This window comes from Anolis carolinensis, chromosome 5 (genome assembly GCF_035594765.1).
Source record: "Anolis carolinensis isolate JA03-04 chromosome 5, rAnoCar3.1.pri, whole genome shotgun sequence".
Lineage (NCBI taxonomy): Eukaryota > Metazoa > Chordata > Lepidosauria > Squamata > Dactyloidae > Anolis > Anolis carolinensis.
In genome coordinates this window covers 56,501,703-56,518,362 of record NC_085845.1, presented here as the reverse complement: position 1 = coordinate 56,518,362, position 16,660 = coordinate 56,501,703, and the positions used below count along the sequence as shown (strand labels likewise).

At 39.6% G+C, this 16,660-nt stretch overlaps 2 long non-coding RNA genes across 2 annotated transcripts; both read left to right on the top strand.

Annotated features, from left to right (window-relative positions):
- Positions 1 to 210: 210 nt before the first annotated feature.
- LOC100568129 (uncharacterized) lies at positions 211 to 2,974 on the top strand. The gene is made up of 3 exons (XR_507202.2): positions 211 to 355; positions 1,229 to 1,393; positions 2,788 to 2,974. It is a non-coding gene; the product is annotated as an uncharacterized LOC100568129 (long non-coding RNA).
- Positions 2,975 to 7,381: 4,407 nt separating this feature from the next.
- On the top strand, positions 7,382 to 8,035 carry LOC134299213 (uncharacterized). The gene is made up of 2 exons (XR_010006383.1): positions 7,382 to 7,632; positions 7,794 to 8,035. It is a non-coding gene; the product is annotated as an uncharacterized LOC134299213 (long non-coding RNA).
- The last annotated feature ends 8,625 nt before the right edge of the window (positions 8,036 to 16,660 follow it).

Below are 16,660 nucleotides of genomic sequence, written 5' to 3'. Positions count from 1 at the left end.
TTTGGGTAAGATGTTGACCAGAAAAGACTGGATTTTTACGTTCACCTCCTGTAGTTATCTTTTATTCAAAGAGCTGTGTTTAAAATGTATTTGTGGTTTTCATTTAATATTATTGAAAAAAATTAAAATAATTCCAGCAGTGCATTTTCTCAAACATTATAATAATAATAATACCGCTTTCTATTTTTCATTTTTTATTGAGAGAAACAAACATTTTGAGAAGTCATTTTGCCTAGCATTGGTATAAGTGATGTCATAATGTATAATTCCTGATGTCACTGATTTCATAGTTTTTCCTGTTACCAAGATACTAACAAAACAGTTTCCCTGCTGTGGGCAGAACAACTTAGATCAGGTAAGCTCTATCAGAACTAAATCTAAAAATATATTATAAGGGCTAAATTTGGCAAGATGATGATACCTATTGTCATGTCTCTTACAATTTTGTTTTTTAGTTACATGTGGATTCAAAACATCCACCTGCATATGTTCTCCATATTGGTGGGTGGCAGATTCCCTTTCAGTAAGGTGGTGATTCTACTGTGGGCTTTAAGATGAACTTTAAGAGAGCTGACCATAGTTCTTAATCTGTTTAGGAGAGATGGTTCAGCACCAGAGATAGATCCTTTAAATCTGTATTAAAATCCAAGGCACCTTCACCATCTTCTTGAAATGAAAACAACAGCCACTACTAGAGGCCGTTCCACACAGCCCTATATCCCAGAATATCAAGGCAGAAAATCCCACATTATCTGAGTATAGACTCAGATAACCCAGTTCAAAGCAGATATTGTGGGATTTTCTGCCTTGATACTGAGATACAGGGCTGTATGGAAGGGCCCCTGTCTTCCAATGATTAGAACTAGCCTGATGATGGCCATGGAGGCAAATTTATAAAAAATAATCATCTTAATACTGTCTCCCCATCCCCTTAGTGGTTTATAATCATTTTAAAAACAGGGCACCTCTTCGTGAATAACAATAGTGATTCAAGTTGTCTGACACTAAATTTGCATTTTATTGAGACTCAAAATACTTAAATCTGGTAATGACCTCATTAATGTAAGAAACTATGAAAAACACAAGGCTTAAGAGAAAGCATTGGATTATGCCCTTCTGTTTTATCCCACACATATCATTTGTCAAATTATGTTTTGTGATATATGATATAAAGTCCTGTTGTATTTATTCATCTGCATGTTTATAATAATTACCATCATCATAACAGAGGATGACCAACTGAATGCCAACGCTCTCTGAGTCTGAACACCTTCAAGAGCAATCATGGCACGGCAAAGACGCCAGAGCATCCAAAGTCGAAGATCAGCACGCCAGAGAGGGCTCCGATTAAAGAAAAAACCTGCTAGAAGATATCGGAAAAAACAGAGGAGAGGTATTGAAAATTACTAACTAGATTCTCTTGAATGCCTTAACAGTGAAGATCTTATGCATATCTACTTAGGAATATATCCCATTGTGTACAAGTGGGTACATTTCCCAGGTAGACATATATACAATTGCAAAACAAGAAATCCTGATGAAAAATATTCAAGATAACAATTTAAGTTCCCTTCATTTAGAGAGAAGAAATAGTTGTGCTTCCTTCTCTGTTACAGTTTGCTATGAATATTAAGAGCCACTTTAAAAAATGTTTTTAAAAACCCACAAATTTTAGTTGATTTATACAAAGCTCTGTACAATAAAGAGGTGGCTTTGTTTTTTTATTCAGACTACATCAAATAAGAAATAGGATGTGTGTCACAATTTGACATTAGTCACATAGATGGGAATCAAGTTAAATATGTTAATCTGGACACAGCCCAAGAATTCATGTGTTACTGAAAATAATGTAACAATGACAAATTTTCTGAAAATATGGCATTTTTCTCATAGTTTAGTCTGTTGTATGTACTTGCAGAGAAACATGTATCCTTGGCCTCACTGAAATTCCATGCTGAACCCTGAAATAGTGTTGCTATAAAAGCTTCTCACAAAAAGCGGTACTGTAGAAAAAAAGACTTTAGCTTGTGAAATGTCTGAAGACTAATAGTTTGAAGGAACACAGAACAAGCCAGATTTAGATGTGGATAAAAGGAGACAGTTATGTGGTGAACATTTTCAAAGATTTGAGTCATTCATGATCCTCTTCATGTAAAGACCTAGCAAATTCAGCCCTTCTAAGATGATATTACACTGCTTCTCACTATCTCACCACATCTGATGATAATAATAATAATACTTTATTTATAACCCGCTTCCATCTCCCTGAGGGGACTCAGAGCATTTCACATGGGGGCCAAGCCCGATCAACAGATAAAACAATACAACGGCATATATAATTAAAACAATACTAGTAAAATAACATTCATAAAATACATAGAGAGCATCAGGACTAGAATGGCAGTCTAACAGCATATGATAGAGCTTAGAAATAATATCTTTGGTCTACAAATCCTAGAAACCCCTATGTTGGCGCAAGAGATTGTGGACCAAACAATTAAAATTTTTGAATTCTGTTCACAGTCTGGGGAGCCACACAATTTTTGTACCAGTTATTGAACAACTGAAGTCCAGGGAATTGGCAATGTAACTAACAGCATGTCTTTGTATAGACCATGTTTCAAAACAAGTCCCATAATTCTTGAGAACTGGCAGTCCTATAGTGAAAACGACAAAAATGTTATGAAATGAACTGATGATATAGTGGTAGGACTAAAGGAAAGGTTATTTGAGGATTTGCTTGTTTTCTTGATCTACATTTTCCTGTCTTTTTCTTTTTCGATACAGTCGGCAGGCGACAATCCCATTACCGGAAAAGCTCTGTCTCAGTGTAGTCGGAGTGACTCGCTGAACATGGAGGAAAACTGCCATTCCCAGATACCAACATGGTGGAAAATGACCAAGACCATGGCAGAAACCTGAAACACCAAGCAACTGCAAGCATTCATGACAGGCAATAAAGCATCTGAATGCACTTCTCTTATTGGTTTGTCTTTATATATATACTAGCTTGGAGACCCGGCGATGCCCGGGTCATTTGAGAAAGGCATTGTTTGCCTGTGTTCCAAGTGTAGCCTATATCCAATGTCAGCTGGGTTCAGTGGGTGCAGGTGAGCTCCAACTCCCATATGCAAGTCCCATCGTCCAGTGTCCACCCCCCTCCAAACAGAGCCAGTATGTAGAGTAGGTCATGAGGGCTCCATGTACCATGTTTGGTCTTGATCAGTCATTTGTGCGGGTCGCGGTGCTCTCAGGAAGTGAGTGAAGGTATTGGAAGTCCCATCGTCCTCCAAACTGCACCTGGGTGTAGAGTGAGTCATGGGTGTTGTTTGTTTGAAGTTTGGTCTTGATGAGACATTGATGGGGTGACAGTGGTCTCGGGAAGTGAATGAATATACTACAAGTCCCGTCATCCAAGGTCCAAGCTCTTTCAAATCTCACCAAGATGTAGAGTGGGCCATGGTGGCTCTATGTGCCAAGTTTGGTCTTGATCAGTCATTGGTGGGGGTCACAGTAGTCCCAGGAAGTAAGTGACGATAGTGCAAGTCCCATCATCCACGGTCCCTCCTCCCCCAAACTGCACAAGGATGTAAAGTGGGCTACCCTGCACCTGTGTGTCAAGTTTGATACAGTTTTGTCATTCATGGGCATCACAGTGGTTTGTGGGAGGTGAATTGGATGAATGTACTGCAAATCCCATAATCCTTGGTCCACCCTCCATCAAACTGCTGCAGCATGTGAAGTGTGTCGTTTGGGATATGTGTGCCTGGTTTGGTTCAGTTCTGTGATTTGTGGCAGTTGCTGTGGTCTCAAGAAGTGAGGGAAGGTACTGCAAATTCCATCATCCTTGGTCCATCCTGCCCCAATATACATCAGGACGTAAAGGGGGCCACAGGAGTTCTGTGTGCCACGTTTGGTCCATTTCTATCATTGGTGGGCATTGCAGTAGTCTGTGGGAGTTAAAGTGTTTTAAAGTACTGCAAATCCCATCATCTGTGGTCCATCCTCCCCCAAATGGCAGCAGGTCATAAAGTGCATTGTGGGGATGAAGTGTGCCAAGTTTGGTACAGATCCGTCATTCCTGTTGGTCTCAGTGGCCTGGGATAGTGGCGGCCAATCAAATCGCGAGCACATATTCCACCAGGCCAATCAAAACGCTGATACATACTCCGATTTCACTTTTATTATATATATAGATATATATATACTAGCTGTGCCCGGCCACGCGTTGCTGTGGCGTTGTCTGGTGGTGTTGGTGAGAAATTGTTGAGGTAGTGGTGGTCTTTTGTATGGTTGTCTTTAGGTTTAGTATGCACACTGAAGTAGATTATATGGCAGTGTGGAGTCAAGATAATCCAGTGCAAAGCAGATAATATAAGATTCTAAATGGGTTGTATAGCTGTGTGGAAGGGCCTTGAGTCTACACTGCCATATAATCCAGTTCAAATCTGATAATCTGTGGAAGAGGCCTAAGTGAGGCCTAACTGTGCCTGTCCCCTGGGCTGAGGAGGTTGCTAGGAGACCAAGTGGGCAGAGCTTAGCCTTCAAACTGGCTGCAATTGGATAAAAACTATTATTCCTCTCCCTTTAATTAGGACTTTATTTTTCTTTTCTTTTTGTTGTATCAACCTAGAGCCGTGAATGATGGGTTGTGTTGTCAAATTTTGAGGTTGGGGGGCCTGTAGTTTTGTTGTTTTGTCCACTGCCCTGATGCCATCACTCTTTTATATATATAGATACGATACTGTTGTGAGAGTGTACCTGATTGCTGCAAGTAGGACTATCTGCACGATTGAAACATTATTTTTGGATGACAAGCTCCCAAAACTGAAGCTTGTCTATCAGCTATGTTGTCTGAGAGTTTTAAACTTTTAAAACTACTGTTGAAGAACCATTTAGCTTCGTGGTCAATTCTGAAGTATAAGAGTCATTCATAATAACAGTTCCTATAGCCACACAATCCAAAGGCAGTACAAAATTACAAATGAACTTACTGATTCATGTCAATAAGCCAGTTCTATCAGATTTTGCCACCACAAGCAATAGAAATAGTATGTCTTCATTGAGCATTCAAGACCAAGTCATCCCAAAATACTGCGCATTGTCATAAGAATAACTATGCACTCTGTTGCTAGAAAAAAAAAATCACCCTCGACCTATCTAATCAGTTCTGGTGCTTCAGTCCTAAATGCTCATAATTCACTATCATTTCCTTTGGTAAAGAGAGTCATCTGGAAATACTCTTGGAATAATACAGGTGTGCAACTGACTGTTTTACTCAATAATAATAATAATAATAATAATAATAATAATAATAATAATAATAATAATAATAATTTTATGCCTAATGGCCAAACGATAAAGTGTCATCAGCCAGAGGCCTATAAATATCTGGGCATACTGCAGCTGGACAACATCAAATATGAACATGTGAAAACTCTGGTCAGCAAAGAATACACTCAAAGGGTCAGAAAAATTCTCAAAAGCAAGGTCAGTGGAGGCAACACCATCAAGGCCATAAACACCTGGGCTGTACCTGTCATAAGATATACTGTTGGCATTATAAATTGGATGCAGATGTAACTGGACAATTTGGGCAGAAAAACAAGAAAACTCATGACCATTCATCATTCACTTCATCCTCGCATTGATGTTGACCGGCTATATCTGCCTAGAAGATCAGAGGGCAGAGGAGTCTTACAAGTAAAACAAGCAGTCAAAGAAGAAGAACATGCCCTGGCAGAATATGTAAAGGAAGGTGAAAAACCTGTTTTGATTGAAGTCAAAAATCAGAAACTCCTCAAAGCACAGCAGATAAAAAACCAGTACAAGAAAACCACACTACAAACTAGAGCTGACAGCTGGCACAACAAAACATTGCATGGAAAGTTCCTTGACAAAATTGAAGGAAAAGCTGATAAGGAGAAGACCTGGCTATAGCTCACCAATGGGGCACTGAAGAAGGAGACAGAAGGCCCAGGAGCAAGCCATCAGAACAAATGCAATTAAGGCCAAGATCAAAAAATTAGCTAATGACTCAAAATGCAGACTATGCAAGGAAACTATTGATCATATTCTCAGATGCTGTAAGGAAATCACACAGACGGACTACAAGCTCTCAGGTGTAAACAGCTAATTGAGTGTTCCTCGAGTCATCAGCCTTGCTTAGTATGTACTCTAGTGTAGCAGCAGGCAACCAGATAGAAACCGGAGTAAAAAGGAAAAAATAGAATAGAATAATATAAAAATTAAAAATTTGGACACATAGAGCCCCGTGAAGTGTTGCCAGCACTTCCAGCCAACCGAGGAGAGAACAGTTTGAGGCAAACAGAGATTCCACAGTGTGATCCTCTTCTTTCCTCCATTCCTTCACTCCTACAAGGGAGGCTTAGGTGTTTTCCAAACAGTTGCAGATTAAACCTTTAAGACTGCATTAGCTACCCATGAACAATCTTCAATAAAAGCAAGGAGTTCAAGGAAAACAATAATCAATTAAAAATTAAATTTTAGAGTTTAAGATAATGTAAGAGCAATTAGATATCAGCATCAAAACTTGCCCTTGAGCTCAGCTGATGCTGCTCCTCCCATTGCTCCACAGGAAGTCAAAATGTATTTCTATAAAAGATACATATTAAAATGTATTTCTATAAAATACAGATTAAAAAGGAAAGCAGCAGGTTAAACCGCTGAGCTGCTGAATTCGCTGACTGAAAAGTCAGCAGTTTGAATCCGGGCAGTGGGGTGAGTTCCCACTGTTATCCCCAGCGTCTGACAACGTAGCAGTTCGAAAACATGCAAATGTGAGTTGATCAAAAGGTACCGCTCCGGTGGAAAGGTAATGGTGCTCCATGCAGTCATGCCAGACACATGACCTTGTAGGTATCTACAGACAACACCGGCTCTTCGGCTTAGAAATGGAGATGAGAACCAAACCCCAGAGTCTGACACAACTAGACTTAATATCAGGGAAAATCTTTATCTTTTACTAATAAAGCAACACTTAACACACAGTCAACGGGTGTATTCCCAGTCAATCAGGCTGATTAGACCAGTAGCACCCCACTCCTGCCTTTATTTCATGACTATGTTATTGTGTATACTGTGTTTTTACTTTGTTTTAATATTATTCATTGATTATGTGTTTTATGTATGTATTTTATTCTGTTTTATTGTGATTACTTGGGCCTGGCCCCATGTTAGCTGGCCCAAGTCCCTGAATTATGAATTATCATATTCTATGGGGCAATCTAAATAACTCAGGGAAATATTGTTTTATGGAAAACAACGTAGTAAGAACTACTAGAAATCTTTTTGTTTTTCTATCATTGCCTGGAAATAGCTATATATGGTCATGTTTCAGCAGCTAGGCACTGTGTAACAATGTACCACTGTTACAGATTTTATAAAAGGAGAGGGCAGGGTACACTTTCTTCAGAAACTCACACAACATCAGAGTGGGCTGCTTGGCTGTGCTAGCCAAGTGATAATGCCTCGGCTCCTGGAATCCTGAAATAATAAAGAAGATGTCAAGGCACAGACCAAGTTGTAAGGACCCTTGCCATAAAGTTCCTCCAAGCAGGAGGAACAAAAAGTGCAGGATCATCTATGACGTGCCACTAAAGAAAAAGAAAGGTGAAAATAAACTCTATTATCCTGTAACTAATATTATACTAAATGAATATTTTATACCTAGCAAACAATCTGGATTGATGCCTTTGTAAAATAATGACCATAGATGGGGTTCAGTATGTTTGGAGGGTCATTTATAATCAACATTGTTTTGTTTTGGACAGGCTATGTACGTGTGTGCGCCACATACTACTACTGGAGAGGAGGGAAAAAATGATTTCCAGCAATTCCCCCGCTCTTTTCTTTGGAAAGTCTTCAACAGCAGCAAGTCACCATCGGACATCTTCCATGATAATGAAACGCATCAGCCAAGCCACCAATGAGCTGAAGTTTTCAAGATTTGGGAGCATTCTTATAACAGCATGAATGCTACACTTGTCTGTTTGTCAATAAAGGGGGAAAAACCCTTTGGTGTCATATGTTTTTTTTATGAGTGATTATCCACTGCTTTCATTTAACGAATCCATTGAAAATAATACCCACATTTGGTTAAAAAAGAAAACCAGAGGAATCAAATTGTGTTAAGCAAAGAAGCCTCATGAACACAAAATTCTATTCTCCTAATGAATAATTTTTGAGGCAGGGCAAATGGAAGGAAAGATGACAGAATAAAATTCCATAATTATTTCACAACCTATTGTATGCAAGTATTGTCTAGTAACCTGAGCAGTTGTTAAGAGAGGTTCATACACACAGAATGTTGGTTAATATTAAAATATTGCTGGAATCCACCTCCTTCTATACATATCATAAACACAAGCGTAAAAGACAAAAATGTCCCTTCACAGGACTTGGCTTTGGGAAGTGGAATCAAATTCACATTGGAAAGATGTATGTCACCCAATGGATTCCTTGGAGGGTGACAAAGTATTACGCTCGGTCAGTAGAAATAAATGAAGGCAATCAAGATAAATTGTTCCAGTGTTTAGATTAAAATTTGAATAACCTAAAGATAGGGGTTGACAGCTTTTTCTTTTTTTTTTGGCTCAGCAGGTAAGGGACTGCACCTAGTTGCAGTACTTATCACTCACAACCCACGTAGACTTATCTACAGTCCATGTACCACATGTTTTTTAAAAAATATGTAATCTGTTTAAGTTTCAAAAACAACACTGTTGTCCCAATTGCTCATTCCAAATCAACCTACCGATCTGCCTTTGTTACGTCCTTTCCGCATCTGAACCTTTCTGAAACTCTTGATCTCCTTTATCACAGAAGATAGACACTGTTGCTTGCTCCAACTCTTATGCCCTATGTTGCGAAAACTGGTCAAGGGGATATTCTGTCCTCCACTAGTGTTGCTATCTGCAGTGAGTAAGGACCCACAGAATGTGGTAGAAGCTGGACTTGCAATGCCAACCATTGATGAAGCAGTCTCTCTTATGTAGGACAGTGATTCCCAACCTTTTTTGACCAGGGACCACTCTCCAACATTAGTACCAAAAGGGTTACTCGTTCATGATTGGCAGAATGAGTTGGGATTCGATGGCCATTGGGGGTCCCTTCCAACTGTATGAGTCAAATAATCAAGAATGAATTAATAATTCCTAGGGCTAGGGAAAGAGGAGTGCAATTTCAAACCACTTTCTTTCTACTACAAACATGCGGGAGGTGGGGGGTCTGCTGTGTAGGTCCTTCACAATGGGAAGCCCTCGATTTGGTTTTTAGCATGTACTTCATAGCCTTCAAGGGCCCCGATTTGGCAGGGACAGTCTTGTGAATTCTTAGTAATCTCGCTTTTTCAGCTGCATTCAAAATGCTCCCATTTCACTCATCTATGCAGCACTTTGGGATGGGTCTCTGTGGCTGGATCTACACTGTCATATAAAGCAGTTTCAGAATGCAGGTTTATAGAATCATCAAGTTGGAAGAGACCACATGGGCCATCTAGTCCAATCCCCAACCAGTGGTTCCCAACCTTTTTTTGACCAGGACCACTTTGATCAAGGACCACTCTCCAACATTAGTACCAAAAGGATTACGAATAGGTTTTTGGTCAACTTTAAATTCGGTTTGGTTATTTGGGGTGCTGATTCAGAAAATTGCATTGGATAGCCCACATCAACTCTAGTTTCTGATAAAGAACTTATGCCATCCAGTAGTCACAATGTCCTCACCCACAGAAAACCATATTTAATCATCTAGAGCTGATGTGGTCTATCCAATGCAATTTTCTGAATCAGCATCCAAATAACGCCAAATAACCTTTAGTTTGAAAAAGAGAGATTTCCATCTAACTCTGGAATAGGGGAGTTGTTTCTGTTTAAGCGAAGACATAATCTTGATGTACCTTCTTTCATTGTTGCTTAGACCTGGCCAGCATTCCAAAGACCTGTCAATGGAACTAAGTAGTGACATTCTATTGTTCCATGATAGGATATCATTATTTTAATGCGAGTAGAGGGACAAGAAAGAACAACCTTTATTGGTATAGAAAGTATGGATGTTCAAGTCTCTGTCAACTTATGATGACAACATCCATTTCACAGGTATTTATTAGGCAAAATTGGCCTACCATTGTTTTCCTCTGAAATATAGCCAATAGCAAATGAGATTCCCAGGTGGTCTCCCTTCCCACTACTTATAAGTAGGTCTGGCCTTTTAAGGTTTGAATCTCATACATTATTTTGTTCTTGAAAAATAGTTGATCTTAAGGTAAAGCATTACACTGGCAGTGGTAACATTGTACTACTGTGTTCAGTTCAATTAATAAACATGTATGGATGGCACAGGGATCTGGCGCAATGGGCAGGGGTGATTTTCTTTATGCTTCTTTTTGCACATGTCACATTCTGTATATTTATGCACCAGTCCTTTAGGGGAAAGAACAGAGTAAAAAAAAATAACCCCTGTCTTCTAAGATGTAGAGTAAGTACAATGCCATTTCACGCAGAACTGTATTTTCAGCACGGTGAATTTGTCCCACCTTCTGACACCCATGGAATTATATTTTAAACAAAAAATATAAATCTTTGAACATAAAACATCAAAAATATCAACCATAAATTTTACCTGTATAGAGCAACATATAGCATTTACTTTTAAAAATGTTTTCAAGATTGCATGTTTGTGTGATGCAAATCTCCTTTTTATAACTTTCCCCACTTAATTGATATGAGGGCTGCTTAATAAATCATTTGTTGTTCTTTTTGTTATTTTCCTAGTATTTGGAAGGAAAAATGAGGACTGCAAGCTATCCTCGGGGCAATGGCTACTCCAGCCAGCCAAAATCTGACTGGCAAATGTCACCCAGAAGACCTTTTCATCAGCTGTTGCTACAGAGAATTTCATTGCTGCCCCAAGACAGCCCCCAAGAATATGGGCTCTTTTAAGATGAGAGTCTTTGGAAACCCTGATTAAAATGCACATTCGGGTTGAGCCAGAAAAGAAAAGTTAGAAGTGTTTGAAATACCTTTCTATTTGCTTCATGTTTGGCCAAACACATAAAAAGGTCTCTGCTTATGAACACGCATAGAATTCAATGTTCTCAAGACCCCAATTACACAGATCCCAAAATATATGGACTCCTGCCTTTGTCACTTAATCAGACATGGAAATGTGAAGGGGCAGGATGAACAGTTCCACTCTGTGATGCTTGCAAAAATCATCTGAGGAGATATTCTCCATTGTTGAGAGGCTGTCAGTCTAGATCAGTGGTTCCCAACCTTTGGTCCTCCAGGTGTTTTGGACTTCAATTCCCAGAAATCCCAGCCATCTTACCATCTTACTGTTAGAAGTTCTGGGAGCTGAAGTCCAAAACACCTGGAGGACAAAAGGTTGGGAACCACTGGTCTAGATACTTAACTGATACAAGGACATTCTGCTGCACAGCTAAGATATGAGATGCGTTTTATATGTTAGCTTACCCAAGGGGCTATTCAAGTCCAAACCTACTTAATTTAAACAATGTTGTTGTGTCAGATATTTACTCATAATTCATAGTACAAATGACTACTATTATGGTTATTGTTTCTTTCTTAATGGAGTACTGTTACCACTGAGAATGAACATGCCATCATATATATATATATATGAGTAATGGTGTATCCCCCACCACTAAACAACAGAAGTATTTATTTATATTTATTTATTACAATATTTATATCCCGCCCTTCTCACCCAACAGGGGACTCAGGGCGGCTTACAATAAAACAGACATATAAAAACAGTACAATACACTATAAATCAGTTAAAAAATTAACTTACATATAACATTCATAAAATGCATTTATAAAATATAGATAGGCGTGTACAAGTTTAAAAGACTGGGTCTGTCAATTGAGTTCCAGTACAAACCTCAGAACCTAGAAATTTGGCAGCACAACCCACCATCCTTGCCCCTAGGTTCCGACAACAAAAAGAAAAAAAAATAAAGTCCTAATTAGAGGGAGAGGAATATTTGTTTATATCCAATTGCTGCCAGTTAGAAGGCTAAGCTCCGCCCACTTGGTCTCCTAGCAACCCACTCAGCCCAGGGGACAGGCAGAGTTAGGCCTCACTTAGGCCTCACACTGCCTCACACTGCCCATAAAATACAGATTATCAGATTTGAACTGGATTACATGGTAGTGTAGATTCAAGGCCCTTCCCCACAGCTATATAACCCATTTATAATCTTATATTATCTGCTTTGAACTGGATTATCTTGACTCTACACTGCCATATAATCCACTTCAGTGTGCATTTTATACAGCTGTGTAGAAGGGGCCTCATATAATCCAGTTCTAAGCAGGTAATATAAGATTATAAATATACAGTAGAGTCTCACTTATCCAACATAAACAGGCCGGCAGAACATTGCATAAGTTAATATGTTGGATAATAAGAAAGGATTCAGGAAAAGCCGATTAAACATCAAATTACGTAATAATTATACAAATTAAGCACCAAAACATCATGTTATACAACAAATCTGACAGAAAAAGTAGTTCAATGCACAGTAATTACTATGTAGTAATTACTGTATTTACAAATTTACCACCAAAATATCACAATGAATTTAAACATTGACAACTAAAAGGCTTATCCAGAACATTGGATAAGCGAATGTTGGATAAGTGAGATTCTACTGTAATATGAAATAATTACTGTGGTAGAATAATACAGAACAATATATTCTCTAAAACCAGGACAGTAAATAAAGAGCAACACTCTGAAAGCAGCGAAATTGGGAATTCCACAAAGGAAACAATCAGGGTCAGCTAACACCTCCCAAGAAAGGATTCTTCCAGAAAGGAAGCTGAGAAGGGAGTGAAGCAGTGTGTATTACCAAAGTCATTATTATTACTATTTTATTATGACACAGCAAACAAGATAGATATGCTGGATTTCGTATCACAAAATCACAAGTCGAACACTTCCCAAGTGTCTAGGATTGTGTGATGTATTTTCGAATGATGCGTGCAGATCCCAGTAGGGTGGCCTTTTGCAGTTGGCAGATTGTGATTTTGTCAATGTCTATTGTTTCCAAATGCCGGCTGAGATCTTTTGGCACGGCTCCCAGTGTACCCATCACCACCGGGACCACCTGCACTGGTTTCTGCCAGAGTCTTTGAAGTTCAATCTTGAGGTCCTGATAGCGGTTGAGTTTTTCCTGTTGTTTTTCGTCAATGCGACTGTCACCTGGGATGGCAACATCAATGATCCAAACCTTTTTCCTTTCCACAACTGTGATGTCTGGTGTGTTGTGTTCCAGAACTTTGTCAGTCTGGATTTGGAAGTACCACAGTATCTTTGCGTGCTCATTTTCCAATACTTTTGCAGGTTTGTGATCCCACCAGTTCTTTACTGCAGGGAGGTGGTACTTGAGGCATAAGTGATGAATGAGAGGATGATGCATTTGTTCTGATGGCTTGCTCCTGGGCTGCAAGGATCAGGCCTTCTGTCTCCTTCTTCAGGGTCCCATTCGTGAACAATAGCCAGGTCTTCTCCTTATCAGCTTTTCCTTCAATTTTGTCAAGGAATTTTCCATGCAGTGTTTTGTTGTGCTAGTTGTCAGCTCTAGTTTGTAGTGCGGTTTTCTTGTACTGATTCTTTGTCTGCTGTGTTTTGAGGAGTTTCTGATTTTTGACTTCAACCAAAACAGGTTCTTCACTTTGCTTTACATATTTTGCCAGGGCATGTTCTTCTTCTTTGACTGTTTTACTTGTAAGAGTCCTCTGCCCACTGATCTTCGAGGCAGATATAGCCGGTCAACATCACTGCGGGGGTGCAGTAAATGATGAATGGTCATGAGTTTTCTTGTTTTTCTGTCCAAATTGTCCAGTTCCACCTGTCTCCAGTTTATGATGCCAGCAGTATATCTTATGACAGGTATCGCCCAGGTGTTTGTGGCTTTGATGGTATTGCCTCAATTGACCTTGGTTTTGAGAATTTTTCTGACCCTTTGAGTGTATTCTTTGCTGACTACAATTTTCACATGTTCATGCTTGATGTTGTCCAGCTGCAGTATGCCCAGATATTTATAGGCCTTTGGTTGGTGACACTTTATTGTTTGGCCATTAGGCATATTTATGCCCTCACTTTCAATGATTTTTCCCTTCTTCAATGCCACTGTCGAACATTTGTCCAAATCACACTCCATGCTGATATCAGTGCTAAAAATTCGGACAGTGTTATTCAGAGACTGGATTTCAGTTTCCGTTTTCCCATACAGCTTTAAGTCATCCATGTACATCAGATGCAAAATTTTGTGAGATTTCTTAGATGTTTGATAGCTGAGATTTGTTTTTTGTAAGATTGTTGACAGAGGGATCATGGCAATAATGAAAAGCAAAGGCGACAATGAGTCTCTCTGGAAAATTCCTCTTCTGATGTTGACAAGTCCATAGCTTTCATTTCCAACAAACAGTTCAGTTTTCCAGTGCTCCATCGTGTTTTCAATAAAGGTGCCAATGTTTTTACTAATCCCGATGGCGTCCAGGCACTTGTTGATCCAGCTGTGTGGGAGTGAGTCAAAGGCCTTTTTGTAATCAATCCACATCATGTGAAGACACGTTATTGGCCTGTAGTTTCCTGGTGCTGCTCCTTTTGCTGGATCCTTTTGTATCAGGTATGTTCTTCTAGTTGTTAGCCATTCACTGATACTTCCTTTCTGCAGCATCTCATTGAATTGTTGGGCCATTTTTCCATGTAAACTAATCAGATGTTTGAGCCAAAATCCATGAAAAAAGTCAGTATTACCAAAGTCATTATTATTACTATCATTACTATTATTATTATTATTATTATTGACACAACGACGTTGTATGACACAGCAAACAAGATAGATATGCTGGATTTCGTTTCACAAAATCACAAGTCGAACACTTCCCAAGTGTCTAGGACTGTGTGATGTATTTTCGGATGATGCGTGCAGATCCCAGTAAGGTGGCCTTTTGCAGTTGGCAGATCGTAATTTTGTCAATGTCTATTGTTTCCAAATGCCGGCTGAGATCTTTTGGCATGGCACCCAGTGTGCCCATCACCACTGGGACCACCTGCACTGGTTTCTGCCAGAGTCTTTGAAGTTCAATCTTGAGGTCCTGATAGCGGCTGAGTTTTTCCTGTTGTTTTTCTTCAATGCGACTGTCACCTGGGATGGCAACATCAATGATCCAAACCTTGTTCTTTTCCACAACTGTGATGTCTGGTGTGTTGTGTTCCAGAACTTTGTCAGTCTGGATTCAGAAGTCCCACAGTATCTTTGCGTGTTCATTTTCCACAACCTTTGCAGGTTTGTGATCCCACCAGTTCTTAACTGCAGGGAGGTGGTACTTGAGGCATAGGTTCCAATGAATCATTTGGGCCACATAGTTGTGCCTCTGTTTGTAGTCTGTCTGTGCAATTTTCTTACAGCAGCTGAGGATATGGTCAATGGTTTCATCGGTTTCCTTGCACAATCTGCACTTTGGGTCATCAGCTGATTTTTCGATCTTGGCCTTGATTGCATTTGTTCTGATGGCTTGCTCCTGGGCTGCAAGGATCAGGCCTTCTGTCTCCTTCTTCAGGGTCCCATTCATTAGCCAGATCCAGGTTTTATTATTATTATTATTATTATTATTATTATTATTATTATTATTATTATTGTGTTGCTGTGAACTGTGAAAATGAATACAATCTGGCTCCAAGTATTCAAAAACACTACAATCTGAATATATAAAAATTACTGTGGTATAATAAAACAGAACAATACAATCTCTAAAATCAGAACACTAAATAAACAACAACACTCTGAAAATGGGAATTCCACACAGGAAACAATCAGGGCCAGCTAACACCTCCCAACAAAGTATTCCCATCACCAAAGTCTGGCAAAGTTTTCTGAGGGTCACAGACAGTAGAATCACATAAAATATTGCAACGAACACCACTCCCAAAACAAGGGAATTCCAGACAGGAAACAATCAGGGCCAGCTAACACCTCCCAACAAAAAAAATCCCTCAGGGAGGAAGCCACCAGGCTTTAAAGCTGCAAGGCCATTACATGCTAATCATTTTGGCTAATTGCAACATTCATACTTGCCTCCAACAGACAAAAAAAATCAAAAATATTGTATATTCACAACCTTTAGAAATAATATCCCCTGATGGCGCAGTGTGTTAAAGCGCTGAGCTGTTGAACTTCTGGACCGAAAGGTAGCAGGTTTCAATTGGGGGAGCGGAATGAGCCCCCACTGTTAGCCCCAGCTTCTGCCAACCCAGAAGTTTGAAAACACGCAAATGTGAGTAGATGAATAGGTACTACTCCAGTGGGAAGGTAACGGTGCTCCATCCAGTCATGCCAGCGGCCACATGACCTTGGAGGTGTCTACGGACAATGCTGGCTCTTCGGCTTAGAAATGGAGATGAGCACCAACCCCCAGAGTCAGACACGACTAGACTTAATGTCAGGGGAAAACCTTTACCCTTTACCTTAACTACCACCAATGCCTCAATACTTTATTTCCCATACCACCAAACTTCGCCACAGCAACACGTGGCCGGGCACAGCTAGTAGATGTATAAAATGTTTCTATTTCCTTACTCCATCAGAGCCATGATGTTTTCCTCT